The 8,154-nt window shown below is 43.7% G+C and overlaps 1 pseudogene; it reads right to left on the reverse strand.

Moving 5' to 3' along the window:
- Positions 1-246: 246 nt before the first annotated feature.
- On the reverse strand, positions 247-1,218 carry LOC129815111 (rhodopsin, freshwater form-like; annotated as a pseudogene).
- Between the last annotated feature and the right edge of the window lie 6,936 nt (positions 1,219-8,154).

The following is an 8,154-nucleotide window of genomic DNA, read 5'->3' on the forward strand; positions in this document are numbered from 1 at the left end:
GATACTATTTACTCTTTAAGAATATAAAATATTTGTATGGTCTCAGTCACTATTAGATCTTGTTTCCAGACAGTGAAGAAAATATTCAGATAGATAAAAAGCAGTTTCAAGAGGTTTCATTTTCAAAAACATTTAACATCCAAAAGTGCCCGTATTTGCAAAATCAACCTGATACAGTACCTTAAGAATTGTACATTAGCGTAGACCTTTTCTATAATCTGAGACAGAGGTGCTGCAGCAGCCATCTTATGCAGAGGCCACAGAGCGGGAAGACACAGAGGAGGCAGTGGTGGATGCTCCCTCCTCCTCGAAGGGGTTATTTGGCGGAACTGCTTGTTCATCAAAATGTAAATGAGGGGGTTGTACAGGGCTGAGGTCTTGGCAAAGAAGGCCGGAACTGTCATGCACAAGGGTCTGAAGGTAAGTCCCTGATGGGTGAAGACGTACACAAAAATGCTAGCACCCAGCACACCATGAAGGAGCTAACCATCATGATGTCCATACGGGTGACCTCCCTCCCAGCCTTCTGGGGCGTTTCAGACTCCTGCTGGGCAGAAGTAGCCTCCTTGACAACACAGAGAAGGTTGCTGAAGGAGATGATGACCAGGGGAATGGTGAAGTGGCAGATGAACATGTAGATGACAAAATAATTGTTTTTGACCTCTGGTGTAATAGTCAATACCGCGTGAGCACTGCATGCCCTCTGGGATGTAAACAGGATCAGCTGAACAGAGGGTGCACAGAACCAGCAGCAGTCTTCACCCAGGTGAATGCCACACCTGTGATGGCATGGCTCTCCCCGAAGCAGAAGTTGGAAATAGGCTTGCAGACGACAAACCACCTTTGATAGCCAGCACCACCAGGGACTAGAGGGCGATCTGACCGCCATGGGTAAAAGCCCTCAATGGTGCAGCTGAAGGCAAAGTAGCCGTTCATGGAGGTGTAGAGCGTGGTGGTGAAACCGCTAAACACTGTGAAGAGATCGGCCACAGCCAGGTTGACCAGGATGGAGCTGAGGGCCGTCCGCAGCTTCTTGTGTTTCATGGTGAGGAAGTTGATGGGAAAGCAGGCGATGATGAGGAAGAACATGTATGCGGACAGACATGCGTAGGCCCAGGGCTCAGCCAGGAAGTACTGAGGGAACTCATAGGGGCTCCACACCACTCCTGTAGCGTTGGACATAGGGACATAGAATTTGGGTCCCTCTATGCCTTCCATGGTTGCTTTGTCGGTGTAGAGTCTGTGGGTGTATGTGGGTAACCCTTGAGGGGTCCTGGGAAGGTGGTACTGGGATTCTCTGAGATACCCACTGAGCACTGACCCCCAATGGTCAGCCTTATAAAGGGGCTCACCTGATTACCAGGACTGATGTTGCGGCATTAATTGATGAATTGATCAATAACCAGTGCTGCTTTGAGTTGACAAGCAACTGATCAGGATATTAGGGTTACTATGTCCATCATCATTAATCCGACTGTGCTCTAAACTAGCTACTCATCAAGAAATTCACGTTATTAGGGCCATTAGGGATATTATTAGGGTTATTATGGCTAATAGGAGGATACCTGTCAATCATCATTAGAATAATTGGTCTAAATTGACGCAACACTGTGTGTGTTTTGGAGTCGTCACTGAAAGTCAATTATTCAGATATACAGTAAAGGCCTGCATGGTGCTTGGTCCTACTCCCTTTCTCCCCAACAATGCCATATTTTGAGAATTTAAAAAAGCAGCTGTTTTCCACACATTTTGGATAAGCAATTAAGAATCACCATAGGGAGTTTGAATTGTGTTTAATTACAGTGCAGTGCACCTCATTGCTCATGGCAGGGAATTAAGCTCAGACAGTTTTTGTAGCATGATGATTAAAATGAAATCAATGTACCTTTTTGTGACAATTAAAAATACCTTCCCTATATATTCAAGATCCGTTAACATAATCCTGGCATACTTGGAAATATTGCATTGGTCACTTTTAGTTTAAATTGCAATGGCATTTTCAGAATAAACACCCTTAATAACAATGGTATGATAACAATGATATGTTGAAGTGTTTCAATGGTAAGACAGGGCCCGGTTTCCCAAAAGCATCTTAAGGCTAAGTTAATCCTAGAACCATAGAATCCTACTCTAACGATTAACTTAACCTTACGATACTTTTGGGAAACCGGGCCCAGTAATGTTTAGATTGCATTGGTACTCCAAATGAACCATATGTTTCTTGTTTGTATTCAAGTAGGTGTCAGAGTGCCATCTTATGGTCAACATGTGAAATCACATCCACCCTGTATGTGATGTGACCTATCCCAGTGTTGTGCCTGGACATGCCAGAATTGTACTGTGCTGGTGGCAGAAATATGGCTCTCCACAGAACAATATGTCACACAGGCAGACATTAAGGGATTGAATGATGTGCTAAGGCAGGGTACCTCAACGGAATTTGGCCCGCTGGTGGTTTTAGTTAGCCCCCCAAATTTCCTGAGCAAAACTAAATATATATATTTAATTTGCATTTTTTATTGTTGGACATAAAAGGGATGAATGAGAACACTAGAGGTTTTGCCTGTAGCTAGTTTATTAGAATGGGATGTTGAATGTTGCCCATTCTCGTTCAAGGCCATTGGTGGGAAAGGACCTATCTGTCTCTGTCAGTAGGAGTCTGTAGATTCACAGATCAATATTAGCTGTGGTGGCTGGTTTACTGCATGGTAGGAGCCAAGGCTGAGTGTTCTTCTCTGCAGTGCTTCACAAGCCTTATTTATACAGCATGATTTCACAGCCCTGGGACACATCTCAGAGATGGAGATGATGCGCCTTCTGCTGTTGATCAAAATAATGGACAGGTCTTTCGGTGAGATATGGTGCAACAGGGTTTCAGTCTTTAACATAAAATGTCAAAAATGTACAATGTTAAAAAATATTACTTTACACCACAGATGTTTCTGCTTTGGCTCGCCATTTGGTCCTTCCAATCCATGCTGAGGGCTTTCAAAGGACATGAGAGTCACGGCTCAGCATGACTTCACTTGACACCTGTCTACACTCTACACATAGAAATATGTATTGGGCTGATGATGACCTGTAGCCTCTCCCAATGAGAAGGCAGTTTCATTGCCTCTGGACACTGCACTGCACATTATGTATGTACCTTTTCATATCGTCGCAATTCAGTTGAACTGAGGTCTTATCCAGGGAACACAAACGGCAGTGTTTTGCAGTGGGCTTTCAACACACACAGTGCCCTTCCACAGAGAGACTTACACAGGAGATACAATGCATGCAAATCAGCCTGCGGTTTGCAAAGAACAACACACACATGAGCACATGAGATATTCATCTGGTGGTTGACCTGACTGAGTAGAAAAATTGAAATAGAAATGCTAAAAGATTTATTTGTAATAAACATTCCGACACAATGGCTTTTTGTGAGACCTGGTATTGTAAGCATACTGACTGTGCTGTAATGGACTCCAGAGCTTTGTTTTCTCCAGGGTCTTCAACCATCACTAACTATCAAACAATCCTGAGACTTTCTTCCTCACTCCTGTTTTAGGGATTATTTTTGTTATTGCAGAACAAAGCCCCTTTGCTCTTTGGAACAAAGACAGACACTCTTTAGGCTTCAGGCTGACCATGGCTAGCCGTAAACTTCCTGCTCTCTGGGGCCCGGAGCCTGCAGGGGACCCTTCACTGTGGAGCGGGCTTTGGGAATGGTCAATAACAGTCTAGACTCCATGTTGACCAGTGTCCTCTCTGTTAAGAAAAGGGGGATTCCCTGGACATTCATGTTCTCTGGTTGCATGTGTGTGCATACAGACAATAACATTTGTCCCAATCCATCTGGGTAGGTGAAAGCTAAAATGTGAACGGGATCTGCAATATTGTTTTCACCTATCCCATTCTTTCAGTATTCTTTACGACCTCAGCTCAGTCAAAGATTATAATCACTGACATTTGACAAATTGCTGATTGCTGAATGTTTTTTAAGTAACTCTACCATTGTCACACCCTGATCTGTTTCACCTGTCTTTGTGATTGTCTCCACCCCCCACCAGGTGTTGCCCATCTTCCCCATTATCCTCTGTGTATTTATACCTGTGTTCTCTGTTTGTCTGTTGACAGTTTGTTTTGTTTGTCAAACCTACCAGCGTTTGTTTTCCTGCTCCTGCCTGTTTTCCTGCTCCTGTTTTCTAGTCCTTCCTGGTTTTGACTGTCCTGCCTGCCCTGAGACTTCCTGCCGTTCTGGACCCTTTATACCTTCTCATTGACCCCTGCCTGCCCTGACCCTGAGACTTCCTGCCGTTCTGGACCCTTTATACCTTCTCATTGACCCCTGCCTGCCCTGACCCTGAGACTTCCTGCCGTTCTGGACCCTTTATACCTTCTCATTGACCCCTGCCTGCCCTGACCCTGAGACTGCCTGCCGTTCTGGACCCTTTATACCTTCTCATTGACCCCTGCCTGCCCTGACCCTGAGACTGCCTGCCGTTCTGGACACTTTATACCTTCTCATTGACCCCTGCCTGCCCTGACCCTGAGACTGCCTGCCGTTCTGGACACTTTATACCTTCTCATTGACCCTTGCCTGCCCTGACCCTGAGACTGCCTGCCGTTCTGGACACTTTATACCTTCTCATTGACCCCTGCCTGCCCTGACCCTGACACTGCCTGCCGTTCTGGACACTTTATACCTTCTCATTGACCCCTGCCTGCCCTGACCCTGACACTGCCTGCCGTTCTGGACACTTTATACCTTCTCATTGACCCCTGCCTGCCCTGACCCTGACACTGCCTGCCATTCTGGACACTTTATACCTTCTCATTGACCCCTGCCTGCCCTGACCCTGAGACTGCCTGCCGTTCTGGACCCTTTATACCTTCTCATTGACCCCTGCCTGCCCTGACCCTGAGACTGCCTGCCGTTCTGGACCCTTTATACCTTCTCATTGGCCCCTGCCTGCCCTGACCTGTCATTTGCCTGCTGTTCTGGACCCTTTATACCTTCTAATTGACCCCTGCCTCTGAGACTGCCTGCCGTTCTGGACCCTTTATACCTTCTCATTGACTCATTGTTAGAAATGTGATTGTAATCATCCCTAAATAAAACTGTCAGCAGAAATCCTGCCCAGTGAATCAAGGACAAATGAAGCCCCTCAGTATGTATGCCGGTGGCGTCATTTTTACGTATGTGTAGACATTATTATTATTATCACCCTATATTGGGTGTGCTTATATACAGTAGTGGTAAATCCATTGGCACAGCTATACAGCAACCAGGAATATATATTTGTTCTCAATTATTTAGGGGGTAGATCAGCTTTGTTATTACAGATATATTGTGGCTTGGATCAATGTAATTGTCTGCATAATTTCCCAACCCCCATATTTTTTTTGTAAATATATATATATATATTTTTGTTATATATTTTCCTTTATTTTCCCCTAACCCTCCCCTAATTGGAGTAAACTAATGGGAAACAACAGGCTTCTACTTCCAGCTTATACATACTACACTGCTCAAAAAAAATAAAGGGAACACTTAAACAACACAATGTAACTCCAAGTCAATCACACTTCTGTGAAATCAAACTGTCCACTTAGGAAGCAACACTGATTGACAATACATTTCACATGCTGTTGTGCAAATGGAATAGACAAAAGGTGGAAATTATATTCACATGGAGAAGTCCACAGACCCACTCCAAAAGTCTTTCGGAGCCATCATCGACTCAGTGGGTTTTGTCCAACATGTCTCTGGACCTACTCACTGCCACAGTCATACTCTGGACCTAGTTTTGTCCCATGGAATAAATGTTGTAGATCTTAATGTTTTTCCACATAATCCTGGACTATCGGACCACCATTTTGTTACGTTTGCAATCGCAACAAATAATCTGCTCAGACCCCAACCAAGGAGCATCAAAAGTCGTGCTATAAATTCTCAGACAACACAAAAATTCCTTGATGCCCTTCCAGACTCCTTCTGCCTACCCAAGGACGTCAGAGGACAAAAATCAGTTAACCACTTAACTGAGGAACTCAATTTAACCTTGCGCAATACCCTAGATGCAGTTGCACCCCTAAAAACGAAAAACATTTGTCATAAGAAACTAGCTCCCTGGTATACAGAAAATACCCGAGCTTTGAAGCAAGCTTCCAGGAAATTGGAACGGAAATGGCGCCACACCAAACTGGAAGTCTTCCGACTAGCTTGGAAAGACAGTACCGTGCAGTACCGAAGAGCCCTCACTGCTGCTCGATCATCCTACTTTTCCAACTTAATCGAGGAAAATAAGAACAATCCAAAATTTCTTTTTGATACTGTTGCAAAGCTAACTAAAAAGCAGCATTCCCCAAGAGAGGATGGCTTTCACTTCAGCAGTAATAAATTCATGAACTTCTTTGAGGAAAAGATCATGACCATTAGAAAGCAAATTACGGACTCCTCTTTGAATCTGCGTATTCCTCCAGGGCTTAGCTGTCCTGGATCTGCACAGCTCTGCGAGGGCCTGGGATCGGGAGAGACACTTAAGTGTTTTAGTACTATATCTCTTGACACAATGATGAAAATAATCATGGCCTCTAAACCTTCAAGCTGCATACTGGATCCTATTCCTACTAAACTGCTGAAGGAGCTGCTTCCTGTGCTTGGCCCTCCTATGTTGAACATAATAAACAGCTCTCTATCCACCGGATGTGTACCAAACTCACTAAAAGTGGCAGTGATAAAGCCTCTCTTGAAAAAGCCAAACCTTGACCCGGAAAATATAAAAAACTATCGGCCTATATCGAATCTTCCATTCCTCTCAAAAATTTTAGAAAAAGCTGTTGCGCAGCAACTCACTGCCTTTCTGAAGACAAACAATGTATACGAAATGCTTCAGTCTGGTTTTAGACCCCATCATAGCACTGAGACTGCACTTGTGAAGGTGGTAAATGACCTTTTAATGGCGTCAGACCGAGGCTCTGCATCTGTCCTCGTGCTACTAGACCTTAGTGCTGCCTTTGACACCATCGATCACCACATTCTTTTGGAGAGACTGGAAACCCAAATTGGTCTACACGGACAAGTTCTGGCCTGGTTTAGATCTTACCTGTCGGAAAGATATCAGTTTGTCTCTGTGAATGGTCAGTCCTCTGAAAAATCAACTGTACATTTCGGTGTTTCTCAAGGTTCCGTTTTAGGACCACTATTGTTTTCACTATATATTTTACCTCTTGGGGATGTTATTCGAAAACATAATGTTAACTTTCACTGCTATGCGGATGACACACAGCTGTACATTTCAATGAAACATGGTGAAGCCCCAAAATTGCCCTCGCTAGAAGCCTGTGTTTCAGACATAAGGAAGTGGATGGCTGAAAACTTTCTACTTTTAAACTCGGACAAAACAGAGATGCTTGTTCTAGGTCCCAAGAAACAAAGAGATCTTCTGTTAAATCTGACAATTCATCTTGATGGTTGTAAAGTCATCTCAAATAAAACTGTGAAGGACCTCGGCGTTACTCTTGACCCTGATCTCTCTTTTGACGAACATATCAAGACTGTTTCAAGGACAGCTTTTTTCCATCTACGTAACATTGCAAAAATCAGAAATTTTCTGTCCAAAAATGATGCAGAAAAATTAATCCATGCATTTGTTACTTCTAGGTTAGACTACTGCAATGCTCTACTTTCCGGCTACCCGGATAAAGCAGTAAATAAACTTCAGTTAGTGCTAAATACGGCTGCTAGAATCCTGACTAGAACCAAGAAATTTGATCATATTACTCCAGTGCTAGCTTCCCTACACTGGCTTCCTGTTAAGTCAAGGGCTGATTTCAAGGTTTTACTGTTAACCTATAAAGCGTTACATGGGCTTGCTCCTACCTATCTTTCCGAGTACCTATCTTTCCGAGCAATAATTATCTTTTTTTTGTTGTCCCATGCTTCAGCTACCCTCAAACCCCTCACATCTATCTCTGAAGACCATCCATTTTTTTTCTATCCGCCGTATATTTTTCAATTGTGCTGTTTCATAAAAGTTCTGAACCTATATACATTTTACTGACACAGTATATTTTACATTAGTTATCTTGTTATTTTTAGTCCCACTCTTTAGCTCCAATCAACCCCTGCCATCTATCTCTGAACACCATCCAGTTTTGATTTCT

The sequence above is a fragment of the Salvelinus fontinalis genome, chromosome 18, assembly GCF_029448725.1.
Source record: "Salvelinus fontinalis isolate EN_2023a chromosome 18, ASM2944872v1, whole genome shotgun sequence".
In the NCBI taxonomy this organism is placed as follows: domain Eukaryota; kingdom Metazoa; phylum Chordata; class Actinopteri; order Salmoniformes; family Salmonidae; genus Salvelinus; species Salvelinus fontinalis.